Source organism: Bombina bombina, chromosome 12 (genome assembly GCF_027579735.1).
Source record: "Bombina bombina isolate aBomBom1 chromosome 12, aBomBom1.pri, whole genome shotgun sequence".
NCBI lineage: Eukaryota > Metazoa > Chordata > Amphibia > Anura > Bombinatoridae > Bombina > Bombina bombina.
In genome coordinates, this window is record NC_069510.1 from 154,055,489 (window position 1) to 154,076,328 (window position 20,840).

The window sequence follows — 20,840 nt, forward strand, 5'->3', positions numbered from 1 at the left end:
AATTCACCAGTCTTGACAGACGGTAGTGACTACACAAGATGATGTGTCCTTACATGGGATACAGCAGATGTGTTCTTAAAGGGACACTAAATCCAAATTTTTTCTTTCATGATTCAAATAGAGCAGCAATTTTCTAATTTAACCTCCTATAATCAAATTTTCTATGTTCTTTTAGTATTTTTATTTGAAAAGCAGGAATGAAAGCTTAAGATTCTGACCATTTTCGGTTCAGCACCTGGATAGCACTTGCTGATTAGTGGCTAAATGTAGCCAGCGCTATCCAGGGTTCTGAACCAAAAATGTGCCGGCTCTTAAGCTTTCATTCCTGCTTTTTAAAATAAAGATAGTAAGAGAATGAAGAAAAATTGATAATAGAAATAAATTAGAAAGTTGCTTAAAATCGCTGATCTATCTGAATCATGAACGGCATTGTTTGGGTTTTATATCCCCTTTAAGGAGTTCAAATAGAAGAATGGCTTTAAAGAAAGCTACAGCACAGGATTACATACCGTAAGCATTATATTGTAAGTGTGCACACCAGTTGAATGACCCTTTAAGTGCCAACTAATAGAGTGTCTCCTCTTGCTGGGTAACTATACAGATATATGTGGGCTCCTGCCTATGACACTTCATCCAGACGTGTGTACATTTACTATAAGTTTGTATATGATTTAACAGATGCTACTATGAGGACAAACCCTGCTTATTCCCCCGGCAGTAGTCAGACATTTACTGTTTGTACCAACAGAACAAAAACCACTGAATCTTAGTAGAGAAGTGATTGGTTACCAGTGGTCACATGTACGCTCTTAGGCCTAGATTTAGAGTTCGGCGGTAGCCGTCAAAACCAGCGTTAGAGGCTCCTAACGCTGGTTTTGGGCGCCCGCTGGTATTTGGAGTCAGTGATTAAAGGGTCTAACGCTCACTTTACAGCCGCGACTTTTCCATACCGCAGATCCCCCTACGCCATTTGCGTAGCCTATCTTTTCAATGGGATCTTCCTAACGCCGGTATTTAGAGTCGTTTCTGCAGTGAGCGTTAGAGCTCTAACGACAAGATTCCAGCCGCCTGAAAATAGCAGGAGTTAAGAGCTTTCTGGCTAACGCCGGTTTATAAAGCTCTTAACTACTGTACCCTAAAGTACACTAACACCCATAAACTACCTATGTACCCCTAAACCGAGGTCCCCCCCACATCGCCGCCACTCGATTAAAATTTTTAACCCCTAATCTGCCGACCGCCACCTACGTTATACTTATGTACCCCTAATCTGCTGCCCCTAACACCGCCGACCCCTGTATTATATCTATTAACCCCTAACTTGCCCCCCACAACGTCGCCGCAAGCTACTGAAAATAATTAACCCCTAATCTTCCGACCGCAAATCGCCGCCACCTACGTTATCCCTATGTACCCCTAATCTGCTACCCCTAACATCGCCGACCCCTATGTTATATTTATTAACCCCTAATCTGCCCCCCACAACGTCGCCGACACCTACCTACACTTATTAACCCCTAATCTGCCGAGCGGACCTGAGCGCTACTATAATAAAGTTATTAACCCCAAATCCGCCTCACTAACCCTATCATAAATAGTATTAACCCCTAATCTGCCCTCCCTAACATCGCCGACACCTACCTTCAATTATTAACCCCTAATCTGCCGACCGGAGCTCACCGCTATTCTAATAAATGTATTAACCCCTAAAGCTAAGTCTAACCCTAACACTAACACCCCCCTAAGTTAAATATAATTTTTATCTAACGAAATAAATTAACTCTTATTAAATAAATAATTCCTATTTAAAGCTAAATACTTACCTGTAAAATACATCCTAATATAGCTACAATATAAATTATAATTATATTATAGCTATTTTAGGATTAATATTTATTTTACAGGCAACTTTGTAATTATTTTAACCAGGTACAATAGCTATTAAATAGTTAAGAACTATTTAATAGTTACCTAGTTAAAATAATAACAAATTTACCTGTAAAATAAATCCTAACCTAAGATATAATTAAACCTAACACTACCCTATCAATAAAATAATTAAATAAACTACCTACAATTACCTACAATTAACCTAACACTACACTATCAATAAATTAATTAAACACAATTGCTACAAATAAATAAAATTAAATAAACTATCTAAAGTACAAAAAATAAAAAAGAACTAAGTTACAGAAAATAATAAAATATTTACAAACATAAGAAAAATATTACAACAATTTTAAACTAATTACACCTACTCTAAGCCCCCTAATAAAATAACAAAGCCCCCCAAAATAAAAAATTCCCTACCCTATTCTAAAATACAAATATTACAAGCTCTTTTACCTTACCAGCCCTGAACAGGGCCCTTTGCGGGGCATGCCCCAAGAATTTCAGCTCTTTTGCCTGTAAAAAAAAACATACAATACCCCCCCCCCCAACATTACAACCCACCACCCACATACCCCTAATCTAACCCAAACCCCCCTTAAAGAAACCTAACACTAAGCCCCTGATGATCTTCCTACCTTGTCTTCACCATGCCAGGTTCACCGATCCGTCCTGGCTCCAAGATCTTCATCCAACCCAAGCGGGGGCTAGACATCCACTGAAGAAGTCCAGAAGAGGGTCCAAAGTCTTCCTCCTATCCGGCAAGAAGAGGACATCCGGACCGGCAAACATCTTCTCCAAGCGGCATCTTCTATCTTCTTCCATCCGATGACGACCGGCTCCATCTTGAAGACCTCCAGCGCGGATCCATCCTCTTCTTCCGACGACTAGACGACGAATGACGGTTCCTTTAAGGGACGTCATCCAAGATGGCGTCCCTCGAATTCCGATTGGCTGATAGGATTCTATCAGCCAATCGGAATTAAGGTAGGAATTTTCTGATTGGCTGATGGAATCAGCCAATCAGAATATAGTTCAATCCGATTGGCTGATCCAATCAGCCAATCAGATTGAGCTCGCATTCTATTGGCTGTTCCGATCAGCCAATAGAATGCGAGCTCAATCTGATTGGCTGATTGGATCAGCCAATCGGATTGAACTATATTCTGATTGGCTGATTCCATCAGCCAATCAGAAAATTCCTACCTTAATTCCGATTGGCTGATAGAATCCTATCAGCCAATCGGAATTCGAGGGACGCCATCTTGGATGACGTCCCTTAAAGGAACCGTCATTCGTCGTCTAGTCGTCGGAAGAAGAGGATGGATCCGCGCTGGAGGTCTTCAAGATGGAGCCGGTCGTCATCGGATGGAAGAAGATAGAAGATGCCGCTTGGAGAAGATGTTTGCCGGTCCGGATGTCCTCTTCTTGCCGGATAGGAGGAAGACTTTGGACCCTCTTCTGGACTTCTTCAGTGGATGTCTAGCCCCCGCTTGGGTTGGATGAAGATCTTGGAGCCAGGACGGATCGGTGAACCTGGCATGGTGAAGACAAGGTAGGAAGATCATCAGGGGGGTAGTGTTAGGTTTATTTAAGGGGGGTTTGGGTTAGATTAGGGGTATGTGGGTGGTGGGTTGTAATGTTGGGGGGGGGGTATTGTATGTTTTTTTTTACAGGCAAAAGAGCTGAAATTCTTGGGGCATGCCCCGCAAAGGGCCCTGTTCAGGGCTGGTAAGGTAAAAGAGCTTGTAATATTTGTATTTTAGAATAGGGTAGGGAATTTTTTATTTTGGGGGGCTTTGTTATTTTATTAGGGGGCTTAGAGTAGGTGTAATTAGTTTAAAATTGTTGTAATATTTTTCTTATGTTTGTAAATATTTTATTATTTTCTGTAACTTAGTTCTTTTTTATTTTTTGTACTTTAGATAGTTTATTTAATTTTATTTATTTGTAGCAATTGTGTTTAATTAATTTATTGATAGTGTAGTGTTAGGTTAATTGTAGGTAATTGTAGGTAGTTTATTTAATTATTTTATTGATAGGGTAGTGTTAGGTTTAATTATATCTTAGGTTAGGATTTATTTTACAGGTAAATTTGTTATTATTTTAACTAGGTAACTATTAAATAGTTCTTAACTATTTAATAGCTATTGTACCTGGTTAAAATAATTACAAAGTTGCCTGTAAAATAAATATTAATCCTAAAATAGCTATAATATAATTAGAATTTATATTGTAGCTATATTAGGATTTATTTTACAGGTAAGTATTTAGCTTTAAATAGGAATCATTTATTTAATAAGAGTTAATTTATTTCGTTAGATAAAAATTATATTTAACTTAGGGGGGTGTTAGTGTTAGGGTTAGACTTAGCTTTAGGGGTTAATACATTTATTAGAATAGCGGTGAGCTCCGGTCTGCAGATTAGGGGTTAATAATTGAAGGTAGGTGTCGGCGATGTTAGGGAGGGCAGATTAGGGGTTAATACTATTTATGATAGGGTTAGTGAGGCGGATTAGGGGTTAATAACTTTATTATAGTAGCGCTCAGGTCCGCTCGGCAGATTAGGGGTTAATAAGTGTAGGCAGGTGTCGGCGACGTTGTGGGGGGCAGATTAGGGGTTAATAAATATAACATAGGGGTCGGCGATGTTAGGGCAGCAGATTAGGGGTACATAGGGATAACGTAGGTGGCGGCGGTTTACGGAGCGGCAGATTAGGGGTTAAAAGTGTAATGCAGGGGTCAGCGATAGCGGGGGCGGCAGATTAGGAGTTAATAAGTGTAAGGTTAGGGGTGTTTAGACTCGGGGTACATGTTAGGGTGTTAGGTGCAGACTTAGGAGGTGTTTCCCCATAGGAAACAATGGGGCTGCGTTAGGAGCTGAACGCTGCTTTTTTGCAGGTGTTAGGTTTTTTTTCAGCTCAAACAGCCCCATTGTTTCCTATGGGAGAATCGTGCACGAGCACGTTTTTGATGCCGGCCGCGTCCGTAAGCAACTCTGGTATCGAGAGTTGCATTTGCGGTAAAAATGCTCTACGCTCCTTTTTTGGAGCCTAACGCAGCATTTGTTTTAACTCTCGATACCAGAGTTAAATTTATGGTGCGGCCAGAAAAAAACCCGCGGAGCGTTAACAGCCCTTTTACCGCCGAACTCTAAATCTAGGCCTTAGGCTGGTATCTGCCTTCTGTGTGTGAGCTGCGTCCCTGTGTCTGTATTTTCTGACTGCTCTTTAAGGGAGAACATGCAAGTTTTGTAAATCACTTTTGCTGCTAGATAGACATTATAAAGTACAAATAAAAGTCAAATGTGGGCCTGTTTGAATCTCTCCTAACACGCATGTAATCTCTTCAGATTGTCTGCATGACGTTCATTAAACACACCTATTGTGAGCCTTCTGCAAGACATTATTATGTAGTATTACATTTTATTTGCATATCAGCAGTTAAGCACCACATTGCAAACAAACTCCATACAAAATCATTTTCAGTTATTTTATTACCAATGTGTGTGTTGTTTTGCAGTCCAGGAACATACTACTTAAAAAGCCTCTGGAGTATGTTAATCGTATGTCCTGTGCTGTCGGGCAGATATAAATGAACTCCTGCACTGATCACTCAATCACTGTGTAGCATGTTGCAAAGTTGAGAAATATTCCTTAAAGGGACCCATTATGAAAATGTATGCATGCTCCTACCCCTGCCCAAGGTTGTGGCAGACACTACACTAATTGGCTAAAATGCAAGTCAATAGGTAACAAATAAATAGTCATGTGATGAGGGGGCTGTCTGAAGAGGCTTAGATACAAGGTAATCACAGAGGTAAAAAGTATATTAATATAACTGAGATAAGGGGAAAATCTTCAAAGGCTTAGATACAGGGTAATCACAGAGGTAAAAAGTATATTAATATAACTGAGATAAGGGGGCAGTCTGCAGAGGCTTAGATACAAGGTAATCACAGAGGTAAAAAGTATATTAATATAACTGAGATAAGGGGGCAGTCTGCAGAGGCTTAGATACAGGGTAATCACAGAGGTAAAAAGTGTATTAATATAACTGAGATAAGGGGCAACCTGCAGAGGGTTAGATACAAGGTAATCACAGAGGTAAAAAGTATATTAATATAACTGAGATAAGGAGCAGTCTGCAGAGGCTTAGATACAGGTTAATCACAGAGGTAAAAAGTATATTAATATAACTGAGATAAGGGGGCAGTCTGCAGAGGCTTAGATACAAGGTAATAACAGAGGTAAAAAGTATATTAATATAACTGAGATAAGGGCCAATCTGCAGAGGCTTAGATACAAGGTAATCACAGAGGTAAAAAGTATATTAATATAACTGAGATAAGGGGGCAGTCTGCAGAGGCTTAGATACAAGGTTATCACAGAGGTAAAAAGTATATTAATATAACTGAGATAAGGGGGCAGTCTGCAGAGGCTTAGATACAGGGTAATCACAGAGGTAAAAAGTGTATCAATATAACTGAGATAAGGGGCAACCTGCAGAGGGTTAGATACAGGTCAATCACAGAGGTAAAAAATATATTGATATAAGCGTGTTAGTTGTGCAAACCGAGGAATGGGTAATAAAGGAATTTTCTATCTTTTTAAAGAATAACAATTCTAGAGTAGACTGTCCCTTTAAGCACAAGGAAGCACTGCTGCATAAGTGAGCGATATTGCACTGTGGGACTTGTCTGGTGTTACTGTGCACCCTGAGGGCGCTATATTTGGTGACGTTATGTAGATACTGAATTCTGGGAGTCCTAGAGCTTATAGAAGTGCTGCCTTGACCAAGAAATACCTGAGATACCTTTTTGACTTAGACTTGGACAATTTCCCACATATTTTTATTAAGTATTAATCCAAACTGCTTACGACCAGAAAAGATTTGGTTCTGGAGAATAGTTAGGATTTCAGAATATTTGTATAGGTTGCATCTGTAAAGTGAGACAATGAGGCCGATTTATTAATGTCTGGCGGACATGATGCCAGCCATCGCTGAATACGGACAGCATACGCTGTCGGCATTCAGCATTGCACAAGCAGTTCTAGTGAACTGCTTGTGCAATGCTGCCCCCTGCATATAGGGGGTGTCAATCTATCCGATCGTATCTAATCAGGTTGATTGCTGTACGCCCTCTTGAGTCGGCGGATCCAGTTAAGAAACAGCGGTCTTAAGACCGCTGCTTCTTAACTCCTGTTTCCAGCAATCCTCAAAGCTCGCACGGAAACAGGGCGAGTTGCACCCATTCGGGGCATATTAAATCGGCCCCTAAGTGTAAACAACAATATTTTGTAATTACGTCATAATACATCTTATTCATGTAACCTAAAGGTAGTTTTATATAATTGTATTACTTTCAATCTAAAGGGGAGGAGAGTCCACGGCTTCATTCATTACTATTGGGAATTAAGAACCTGGCCACCAGGAGGAGGCAAAGACACCCCAGCCAAAGGCTTAAATACCTCCACCACTTCCCTCATCCCCCAGTCATTCTTTGCCTTTCGTCACAGGAGGATGGCAGAGGAGTTCCGGAGTTTCTGAGTAGTCTCTTATGGAGCGTAGTAGTGGGACTGGAGTTTTAAGTAGCCCTGTCAGCCTCTCAGTGAGAGCCTGGATGAAAGTTAGAGTCCGGAGATGCAGGTAGAGTCTTTCTGTGAAACCATCCCGACTCATATTAACAGCTCCATAAGCAATCAGCGTTGACGAGTTTTGCTGCCTGCTTTCTTCACTCAAGTCGATGTCAGGAGCGAGGCTACTAACCTGTCACACTTGAAGGGCTGTGTTCCTGTTCCACAGCGTAGATTCTGGTAAGATCGTTTAATTTTTTATTAATAATGATAACATATAAGACAGGGTCACATTGTGGTGCCTTTTTATCTTTACAGAATCAAGGGTTAATATTCCTGGAAGGGGGATTATTGAACAGGGTGGTTTATACATGATATTGTTTATTGTGTCATTGCTGTGTTATGTGTGAGATGAGGCTCTGGCGATGTATGGAACTTTGAGGTTACTTGCGGAAACTTGCAAGGCCATTTTTTGGCGCGTTGTTCCCTAGTACAGGGGCGGTCCTGCAAGGCATTCCATGTGACTAGGTGTCGCTATCTATCCTTCCTGATCTGTGACGCAGGAGACATAGTTTTTTTTGTAGTCCGGGTCCTAAGATGTGATGAGTGTCCCGGCCATTGGTGGTATAAAGGTGCCTTTTTTTAATAAATAAAGTTAGTCTAACCATGCGTGCAAGCGATGGAGGACTCTGACGCGTTGGAAGGCTCTCCTTCCTTAATAAAGTCCCATTCCTGTGTTTATTGTGAGGAGGTTCTAGTAGATCAGCCTGCTCAACTATGTTCCACATGCCTTGATAAGGTTACAACATCTAAATGTAAACGGATGTCTAGTACTACTGAGCCGTCCACCTTTGAGGGTTCTTCGTCCCGGGAGGTGCGTTCCCTACATTCATCTCCGATTGCACATGCAGCATCCCGTGGTCCAACTGTTACTCCTTCTGGAGAGATTTGTTGGCCGTCAGACATTGCGGACCAACTCTCTCTGGGTTATCATACCAGTACCCCTAGCAGAAAGGGATCTAGGGTACTATTCCAACCTTTTTGTGGTTCCAAAGAAGGTTTCTGAGTGTTCCATCGTTCAAAATGGAAACAATCAGATCTATTCTGCCCCTAGTTCAAGATGGACAGTTCATGACGACTATTGACTTGAAGGACGCTTACCTTCATGTGCCAATCCACAGGGACTACTTCAGGTTCCTAAGATTTGCATTTCTGGGCCAACACTTCCAGTTTGTGGCCCTTCCTTTTGGTCTGGCGACTGCTTTTGGGGCGCTGCTTGCAGTGGCCAGATCCAGGGGCATTGCGGTGGCGCCCTACCTGGATGACATTCTAGTTCAGGCGCCGTCGCTCAGCCTCGCAGAGGATCATTTGAGGGCTCTTCTTCTGCTCTGATCTCACGGTTGGAAAATCAACTCAGGAAAAAGTTCCCTGGTTCCCAGCAACAGGGTGGAGTTCCTGGGCACGATAATAGACTCTATGCCATGAAGATATTTCTCTCAGATCAGCAGCGCAGGAAGCTTGCGTCCACCTGTCTTGCCCTTCAGTCCTCCTCAAGCCCATCGGTGGCTCAATGTATGGAGGTGATAGGTCTCATGGTGTCAAGCATAGATGTCATCCCATTCGCCAGGTTCCACCTCAGACCTCTTCACTTGTGCATGTTGAGACAGTGGAACGGCGATCATTCAGATCTATCACAGCTGATATCCCTGGATGCTCTGACTCGGAACTCCCTCTCTTGGTGGGTTCGTCCGGAACAACTGTCCATGGGCACATCCTTCTTGAGACCGTCCTGGGAGATTGTGACCACGGACACCAGTCTGTCAGGATGGGGAGCTGTTTGGGGTGCCAGGATGGCACAAGGAAAGTGGTCCAGGGAGGAATCTCTCCTTCTGATCAACATCCTAGAACTACAATGCTCTGAAGGCTTGGTCTTCTCTGGGTTCGGTCAGTTTCATCAGATTCCAGACCGACAACATTACCTCGGTGGCTTACATCAACCATCAGGGGGGTATGAGGAGCTCCCTCGCGATGTGGTAGCTGTCTCGGATTCTGGAGTGGGCGGAGTCCCATGACTGCTGGCTCTCAGCGATTCACATTCCGGGTGTGGACAACTGGGAAGCGTACTTTCTCAGCAGACATTCCTTCCATCCGGGGGAATGGTATCTTTACTCCGAAGTGTTTGCGGAGATTTGTCACAGATGGGGAACACTGGAGATAGATTTCATGGCATCCAGACACAATTGCAAACTACCTCGATACATGTCCAGGGATCCCCAGGCAGAGCTCATAGATGCCTTAGTGGTCCCTTGGGGATTCAGCCTAGCTTACATTTTTCCTCCGTTACCACTTCTACCTCGTATAGTGGCACGCATCAAACAGGAGCAGGCTTTGGCCATTCTGATTGCTCCTTCATGGCCGCGGAGGACGTGTTTTGCGGATCTGGTGGGAATGTCATCCTCTCTGCCGTGGAGGTTACCCTGTCGCAGGGATCTGCTGTCACATGACCCCTTTCAGCATCAAAATCTAGATTCTCTGAGGCTGACTGCGTAGAGATTGAACGCCTAGTCTTAGTTAAGAGAGTCTTTTCTGACAGTGTGATTGATACTCTAATTCAGGCAAGGAAGCCAGTCACTTGTCGCATCTGCCATAAGGTGTAGAGGACTTACTTGTTCTGGTGTGAGAAGCATGGATATCCTTGGCATAAGTTGAAGGTATCTGGGATTCTGTCCTTTCTCCATGATGGTTTGGAGAAGGGTCTTGCCGCTAGTTCCTTAAAGGGACAGATTTCGGCATTATCAGTCTTGTTGCATAGGAGACTCGCTGAGCTCCCTGACATACAATCTTTTGTTCAGGCTCTGTCTAGAATCAGACTTGTCTTTAGGCAGTCGGCTCCGCCTTGGAGCTTAAACTTAGTCCTTAAGGTTTTGCAGAGGGTTCCGTTTGAACCTATGCATTCCATAGACATTAAGGTTCTGTCCTGGAAGGTTCTCTTCATGTTGGCTATTGCATCGGCACGCAGATTATCTGAGCTAGCTGCCTTGCAATGTGACCCTCCTTATCTGGTGTTTCATTCGGATAAGGCTGTACTGCACACTGGGTTGGGGTTTCTCCCCAAGGTGGTGTCTAACCGTAACATCAATCAGGGAATAATTGTTCCTTCTTTGTGTTTTAACCCTTCTTCTTCAAAGGAGAGGTTACTTCATAACCTGGATGTGGTTCGTGCCTTGAAGTTTTATATTCAGGCTACCAAGGATTTCAGACAGTCTAAATTTTTTTTTGTGGTGTATTCTGGGAAGCGCAAGGGGCAAAGGGCCTCTGCTACTTCTTTGTCTTTTTGATTGAGGAGCTTGATTCGCTTGGCTTATGAGATAGCGGGACATAAGCCTCCTTAGAGGATCACGGCTCATTCAACTAGAGCTGTGGCTTCGTCTTGGGCCTTCAAGAATTTGGCCTCTATGGAGCAAATTTGTAAGGCGGCTACCTGGTCCTCCTTACACACTTTTACAAAATTTTACAAATTTGACATTTTTGCTTCTGCGGAAGCAGTTTATGGGAGAAATGCACGTATCTGCATTGGGCGGCCCTAAATTTATTCATCTTCTGGCACTTTTTTTACCCTGATGTTTCTCCTACTCTTCCTGGTTCCCTCAGCAGAATGACTGGGGGATGAGGGAAGTGGGGGAGGTATTTAATCCTTTGGCTTGGGTGTCTTTGCCTCCTTCTGGTGGCCGGTTCTAAATTCCCAATAGTAATAAATGAAGCCATGGACTCTCCTCCTCTCGATGGAAATGAAACTATCAGGTAAGCATAATTTATGTTTTTGTATACATAGTACAGTACTGTAATCAGTAAAGTAATATTTATATGTCATTATACAGCTTATACATGTAACCAAAAGGTAGTTTTATATCAATTTGTTACTTTTGTATACATAGTACCATGATAAAGATAGTACAGTACTGTAATCAATAAGGTAATATTTATGTCATTATACAGCTTATACATGTAACCTAAAGGTAGTTTTATATCAGTTTATTACTTTTGTATACATAGTACCATGATAAAGATAGTACAGTACTGTAATCAGTAAGGTAATATTTATATGTCATTATACATCTTATACATGTAACCTAAAGGTAGTTTTATATCAGTTTATTACTTTTGTATACATAGTACCATGATAAATATAGTACAGTACTGTAATCAGTAAGGTAATATTTATGTCATTATACAGCTTATACATGTAACCTAAAGGTAGTTTTATATTAGTTTATTACTTTTGTATACATAGTACCATGATAAAGATAGTACAGTACTGTAATCAGACAGGTAATATTTATATGTCATTATACAGCTTATACATGTAACCTAAAGGTAGTTTTATATCAGTTTATTACGTTTGTATACATAGTACCATGATAAAGATAGTACAGTACTGTAATCAGTAAGGTAATATTTATATGTCATTATACAGCTTATACATGTAACCTAAAGGTAGTTTTATATCAGTTTATTACTTTTGTATACATAGTACCATGATAAAGATAGTACAGTACTGTAATCAGTAACGTAATATTTATATGTCATTATACAGCTTATACATGTAACCTAAAGGTAGTTTTATATCAGTTTATTACTTTTGTATACATAGTACCATGATATAGATAGTACAGTACTGTAATCAGACAGGTAATATTTATATGTCATTATACAGCTTATACATGTAACCTAAAGGTAGTTTTATATCCGTTTATTACTTTTGTATACATAGTACCATGATAAAGATAGTACAATACTGTAATCAGTAAGTAACATTTATATGTCATTACACAGCTTATACATGTAACCTAAAGGTAGTTTTATATCAGTTTATTACTTTTGTATACATAGTACCATGATAAAGATAGTACAGTACTGTAATCAGACAGGTAATATTTATATGTCATTATACAGCTTATACATGTAAGCTAAAGGTAGTTTTATATCAGTTTATTACTTTTGTATACATAGTACCATGATAAAGATAGTACAGTACTGTAATCAGACAGGTAATATTTATATGTCATTATACAGCTTATACATGTAACCTAAAGGTAGTTTTATATCAGTTTATTACTTTTGTATACATAGTACCATGATAAAGATAGTACACTACTGTAATCAGACAGTAATATTTATATTTCATTATACAGCTTATACATGTAACCTAAAGGTAGTTTTATATCAGTTTATTACTTTTGTATACATAGTACCATGATAAAGATAATACAGTACTGTAATCAGACAGTAATATTTATATGTCATTATACAGCTTATACATGTAACCTAAAGGTAGTTTTATATCAGTTTATTACTTTTGTATACATAGTACCATGATAAAGATAGTACAGTACTATAATCAGTAAGGTAATATTTATATGTAATTATACAGCTTATACATGTAACCTAAAGGTAGTTTTATATCAGTTTATTACTTTTGTATACATAGTACCATGATAAAGATAGTACAGTACTGTAATCAGTAAGGTAATATTTATATGTCATTATACAGCTTATACATGTAACCTAAAGGTAGTTTTATATCAGTTTATTACTTTTGTATACATAGTACCATGATAAAGATAGTACAGTACTGTAATCAGACAGGTAATATTTATGTCATTATATGTCATTATACAGCTTATACATGTAACCTAAAGGTAGTTTTATATCAGTTTATTACTTTTGTATACATAGTACCATGATAAAGATAGTACAGTACTCTAATCAGACAGGTAATATTTATATGTCATTATACAGCTTATACATGTAACCTAACGGTAGTTTTATATCAGATTATTACTTTTGTATACATAGTACCATGATAAAGATAGTACAGTACTGTAATCAGTAAGGTAATATTTATATGTCATTATACAGCTTATACATGTAACCTATAGGTAGTTTTATATCAGTTTATTACTTTTGTATACATAGTACCATGATAAAGATAGTACAGTACTGTAATCAGACAGGTAATATTTATATGTCATTATACAGCTTATACATGTAACCTAACGGTAGTTTTATATCAGATTATTACTTTTGTATACATAGTACCATGATAAAGATAGTACAGTACTGTAATCAGTAAGGTAATATTTATATGTCATTATACAGCTTATACATGTAACCTAAAGGTAGTTTTATATCAGTTTATTACTTTTGTATACATAGTACCATGATAAAGATAGTACAGTACTGTAATCAGTAAGGTAATATTTATATGTCATTATACAGCTTATACATGTAACCTAAAGGTAGTTTTATATCAGTTTATTACTTTTGTATACATAGTACCATGATAAAGATAGTACAGTACTGTAATCAGTAAGGTAATATTTATATGTCATTATACAGCTTATACATGTAACCTAAAGGTAGTTTTATATCAGTTTATTACTTTTGTATACATAGTACCATGATAAAGATAGTGCAGTACTGTAATCAGACAGTAATATTTATATGTCATTATACAGTTTATACATGTAATCTAAAGGTAGTTTTATATCAGTTTATTACTTTTGTATACATAGTACCATGATAAAGATAGTACAGTACTGTAATCAGACAGTAATATTTATATGTCATTATACAGCTTATACATGTAACCTAAAGGTAGTTTTATATCAGTTTATTACTTTTGTATACATAGTACCATGATAAAGATAGTACAGTACTGTAATCAGACAGGTAATATTTATGTCATTATATGTCATTATACAGCTTATACATGTAACCTAAAGGTAGTTTTATATCAGTTTATTACTTTTGTATACATAGTACCATGATAAAGATAGTACAGTACTCTAATCAGACAGGTAATATTTATATGTCATTATACAGCTTATACATGTAACCTAACGGTAGTTTTATATCAGATTATTACTTTTGTATACATAGTACCATGATAAAGATAGTACAGTACTGTAATCAGTAAGGTAATATTTATATGTCATTATACAGCTTATACATGTAACCTAAAGGTAGTTTTATATCAGTTTATTACTTTTGTATACATAGTACCATGATAAAGATAGTACAGTACTGTAATCAGTAAGGTAATATTTATATGTCATTATACAGCTTATACATGTAACCTAAAGGTAGTTTTATATCAGTTTATTACTTTTGTATACATAGTACCATGATAAAGATAGTACAGTACTGTAATCAGACAGTAATATTTATATGTCATTATACAGCTTATACATGTAATCTAAAGGTAGTTTTATATCAGTTTATTACTTTTGTATACATAGTACCATGATAAAGATAGTATAGTACTGTAATCAGACAGTAATATTTATGTGTCATTATACAGCTTATACATGTAATCTAAAGGTAGTTTTATATCAGTTTATTACTTTTGTATACATAGTACCATGATAAAGATAGTACAGTACTGTAATCAGTAAGGTAATATTTATATGTCATTATACAGCTTATACATGTAACCTAAAGGTAGTTTTATATCAGTTTATTACTTTTGTATACATAGTACCATGATAAAGATAGTACAGTACTGTAATCAGACAAGTGATATTTATGTCATTATACAGCTTATACATGTAACCTAAAGGTAGTTTTATATCAGTTTATTACTTTTGTATACATAGTACCATGATAAAGATAGTACAGTACTGTAATCAGTAAGGTAATATTTATATGTCTTTATACAGCTTATACATGTAACCTAAAGGTAGTTTTATATCAGTTTATTACTTTTGTATACATAGTACCATGATAAAGATAGTACAGTACTGTAATCAGTAAGGTAATATTTATATGTCATTATACAGCTTATACATGTAACCTAAAGGTAGTTTTATATCAGTTTATTACTTTTGTATACATAGTACCATGATAAAGATAGTACAGTACTGTAATCAGTAAGGTAATATTTATATGTCATTATACAACTTATACATGTAACCTAACGGTAGTTTTATATCAGTTTATTACTTTTTTATACATAGTACCATGATAAAGATAGTACAGTACTGTAATCAGTAAGGTAATATTTATATGTCATTATACAGCTTATACATGTGACCTAAAGGTAGTTTTATATCAGTTTATTACTTGTGTATACATAGCACCATGATAAAGATAGTACAGTACTGTAATCAGACAGTAATATTTATATGTCATTATACAGCTTATACATGTAACCTACAGGTAGTTTTATATCAGTTTATTACTTTTGTATACATAGTACCATGATAAAGATAGTACAGTACTGTAATCAGTAAGGTAATATTTATATGTCATTATACAGCTTATACATGTAACCTAACGGTAGTTTTATATCAGTTTATTACTTTTTTATACATAGTACCATGATAAAGATAGTACAGTACTGTAATCAGTAAGGTAATATTTATATGTCATTATACAGCTTATACATGTAATCTAAAGGTAGTTTTATATCAGTTTATTACTTTTGTATACATAGTACCATGATAAAGATAGTACAGTACTGTAATCAGTAAGGTAATATTTATATGTCATTATACAGCTTATACATGTAACCTAAAGGTAGTTTTATATCAGTTTATTACTTTTGTATACATAGTACCATGATAAAGATAGTACAGTACTGTAATCAGACAAGTGATATTTATGTCATTATACAGCTTATACATGTAACCTAAAGGTAGTTTTATATCAGTTTATTACTTTTGTATACATAGTACCATGATAAAGATAGTACAGTACTGTAATCAGTAAGGTAATATTTATATGTCTTTATACAGCTTATACATGTAACCTAAAGGTAGTTTTATATCAGTTTATTACTTTTGTATACATAGTACCATGATAAAGATAGTACAGTACTGTAATCAGTAAGGTAATATTTATATGTCATTATACAACTTATACATGTAACCTAACGGTAGTTTTATATCAGTTTATTACTTTTTTATACATAGTACCATGATAAAGATAGTACAGTACTGTAATCAGTAAGGTAATATTTATATGTCATTATACAGCTTATACATGTAACCTAAAGGTAGTTTTATATCAGTTTATTACTTTGTATACATAGTACCATGATAAAGATAGTACAGTACTGTAATCAGACAGGTAATATTTATGTCATTATACAGTTTATACATGTAACCTAAAGGTAGTTTTATATCAGTTTATTACTTGTGTATACATAGTACCATGATAAAGATAGTACAGTACTGTAATCAGTAAGGTAATATTTATATGTCATTATACAGCTTATACATGTAACCTAAAGGTAGTTTTATATCAGTTTATTACTTTTGTATACATAGTACCATGATAAAGATAGTACAGTACTGTAATCAGTAAGGTAATATTTATATGTCATTATACAGCTTATACATGTAACCTAAAGGTAGTTTTATATCAGTTTATTACTTTTGTATACATAGTACCATGATAAAGATAGTACAGTACTGTAATCAGTAAGGTAATATTTATATGTCATTATACAGCTTATACATGTAACCTAAAGGTAGTTTTATATCAGTTTATTACTTGTGTATACATAGTACCATGATAAAGATAGTACAGTACTGTAATCAGTAAGGTAATATTTATATGTCATTATACAACTTATACATGTAACCTAACGGTAGTTTTATATCAGTTTATTACTTTTTTATACATAGTACCATGATAAAGATAGTACAGTACTGTAATCAGTAAGGTAATATTTATATGTCATTATACAGCTTATACATGTGACCTAAAGGTAGTTTTATATCAGTTTATTACTTGTGTATACATAGCACCATGATAAAGATAGTACAGTACTGTAATCAGTAAGGTAATATTTATATGTCATTATACAACTTATACATGTAACCTAACGGTAGTTTTATATCAGTTTATTACTTTTTTATACATAGTACCATGATAAAGATAGTACAGTACTGTAATCAGTAAGGTAATATTTATATGTCATTATACAGCTTATACATGTGACCTAAAGGTAGTTTTATATCAGTTTATTACTTGTGTATACATAGCACCATGATAAAGATAGTACAGTACTGTAATCAGTAAGGTAATATTTTTATGTCATTATACAGCTTATACATGTAATCTAAAGGTAGTTTTATATCAGTTTATTACTTTTGTATACATAGTACCATGATAAAGATAGTACAGTACTGTAATCAGACAAGTGATATTTATGTCATTATACAGCTTATACATGTAACCTAAAGGTAGTTTTATATCAGTTTATTACTTTTGTATACATAGTACCATGATAAAGATAGTACAGTACTGTAATCAGTAAGGTAATATTTATATGTCTTTATACAGCTTATACATGTAACCTAAAGGTAGTTTTATATCAGTTTATTACTTTTGTATACATAGTACCATGATAAAGATAGTACAGTACTGTAATCAGTAAGGTAATATTTATATGTCATTATACAACTTATACATGTAACGTAACGGTAGTTTTATATCAGTTTATTACTTTTTTATACATAGTACCATGATAAAGATAGTACAGTACTGTAATCAGTAAGGTAATATTTATATGTCATTATACAGCTTATACATGTAACCTCAAGGTAGTTTTATATCAGTTTATTACTTTGTATACATAGTACCATGATAAAGATAGTACAGTACTGTAATCAGACAGGTAATATTTATGTCATTATACAGCTTATACATGTAACCTAAAGGTAGTTTTATATCAGTTTATTACTTGTGTATACATAGTACCATGATAAAGATAGTACAGTACTGTAATCAGTAAGGTAATATTTATATGTCATTATACAGCTTATACATGTAACCTAAAGGTAGTTTTATATCAGTTTATTACTTTTGTATACATAGTACCATGATAAAGATAGTACAGTACTGTAATCAGTAAGGTAATATTTATATGTCATTATACAGCTTATACATGTAACCTAAAGGTAGTTTTATATCAGTTTATTACTTTTGTATACATAGTACCATGATAAAGATAGTACAGTACTCTAATCAGACAGGTAATATTTATATGTCATTATACAGCTTATACATGTAACCTAACGGTAGTTTTATATCAGATTATTACTTTTGTATACATAGTACCATGATAAAGATAGTACAGTACTGTAATCAGTAAGGTAATATTTATATGTCATTATACAGCTTATACATGTAACCTAAAGGTAGTTTTATATCAGTTTATTACTTTTGTATACATAGTACCATGATAAAGATAGTACAGTACTGTAATCAGTAAGGTAATATTTATATGTCATTATACAGCTTATACATCTAACCTAAAGGTAGTTTTATATCAGTTTATTACTTTTGTATACATAGTACCATGATAAAGATAGTACAGTACTGTAATCAGACAGTAATATTTATATGTCATTATACAGCTTATACATGTAATCTAAAGGTAGTTTTATATCAGTTTATTACTTTTGTATACATAGTACCATGATAAAGATAGTACAGTACTGTAATCAGACAGGTAATATTTATGTCATTATATGTCATTATACAGCTTATACATGTAACCTAAAGGTAGTTTTATATCAGTTTATTACTTTTGTATACATAGTACCATGATAAAGATAGTACAGTACTGTAATCAGTCAGGTAATATTTATATGTCATTATACAGCTTATACATGTAACCTAACGGTAGTTTTATATCAGATAATTACTTTTGTATACATAGTACCATGATAAATATAGTACAGTACTGTAATCAGTAAGGTAATATTTATGTCATTATACAGCTTATACATGTAACCTAAAGGTAGTTTTATATCAGTTTATTACTTTTGTATACATAGTACCATGATAAAGATAGTACAGTACTGTAATCAGACAGTAATATTTATATGTCATTATACAGCTTATACATGTAACCTAATGGTAGTTTTATATCAGTTTATTACTTTTGTATACATAGTACCATGATAAAGATAGTACAGTACTGTAATCAGTAAGGTAATATTTATATGTCATTATACAGCTTATACATGTAACCTAAAGGTAGTTTTATATCAGTTTATTACTTTTGTATACATAGTACCATGATAAAGATAGTACAGTACTGTAATCAGACAGTAATATTTATATGTCATTATACAGCTTATACATGTAATCTAAAGGTAGTTTTATATCAGTTTATTACTTTTGTATACATAGTACCATGATAAAGATAGTACAGTACTGTAATCAGTAAGGTAATATTTATATGTCATTATACAGCTTATACATGTAACCTAAAGGTAGTTTTATATCAGTTTATTACTTTTGTATACATAGTACCATGATAAAGATAGTACAGTACTGTAATCAGACAAGTGATATTTATGTCATTATACAGCTTATACATGTAACCTAAAGGTAGTTTTATATCAGTTTATTACTTTTGTATACATAGTACCATGATAAAGATAGTACAGTACTGTAATCAGTAAGGTAATATTTGTATGTCTTTATACAGCTTATACATGTAACCTAAAGGTAGTTTTATATCAGTTTATTACTTTTGTATACATAGTACCATGATAAAGATAGTACAGTACTGTAATCAGTAAGGTAATATTTATATGTCATTATACAACTTATACATGTAACCTAACGGTAGTTTTATATCAGTTTATTACTTTTTTATACATAGTACCATGATAAAGATAGTACAGTACTGTAATCAGTAAGGTAATATTTATATGTCATTATACAGCTTATACATGTAACCTAAAGGTAGTTTTATATCAGTTTATTACTTGTGTATACATAGCACCATGATAAAGATAGTACAGTACTGTAATCAGTAAGGTAATATTTATATGTCATTATACAGCTTATACATGTAACCTAAAGGTAGTTATATTTTAGTTTATTACTTTTGTATACATAGTACCATGATAAAGATAGTACAGTACTGTAATCAGACAGGTAATATTTATATGTCATTATACAGCTTATACATGTAACCTAAAGGTAGTTTTATATCAGTTTATTACTTTTGTATACATAGTACCATGATAAAGATAGTACAGTACTGTAATCAGTAAGGTAATATTTATATGTCATTATGCAGCTTATACATGTAACCTAAAGGTAGTTTTATATCAGTTTATTACTTTTGTATACATAGTACCATGATAAAGATAGTACAGTACTGTAATCAGACAAGTAATATTTACATGTGATTATACAGCTTATACATGTAACCTAAAGGTAGTTTTATATCAGTTTATTACTTTTATATACATAGTACCATGATAAAAATAGTACAGCACTGTAATCAGACAGTAATATTTATGTCATTATACAGCTTATACATGTAACCTAAAGGTA

At 35.1% G+C, this 20,840-nt stretch overlaps 1 protein-coding gene across 1 annotated transcript in view; it reads left to right on the plus strand.

Moving 5' to 3' along the window:
• DENND1A (DENN domain containing 1A) overlaps positions 1–20,840 on the plus strand; it is a 1,966,771-nt gene that overhangs the window by 1,770,517 nt on the left and 175,414 nt on the right.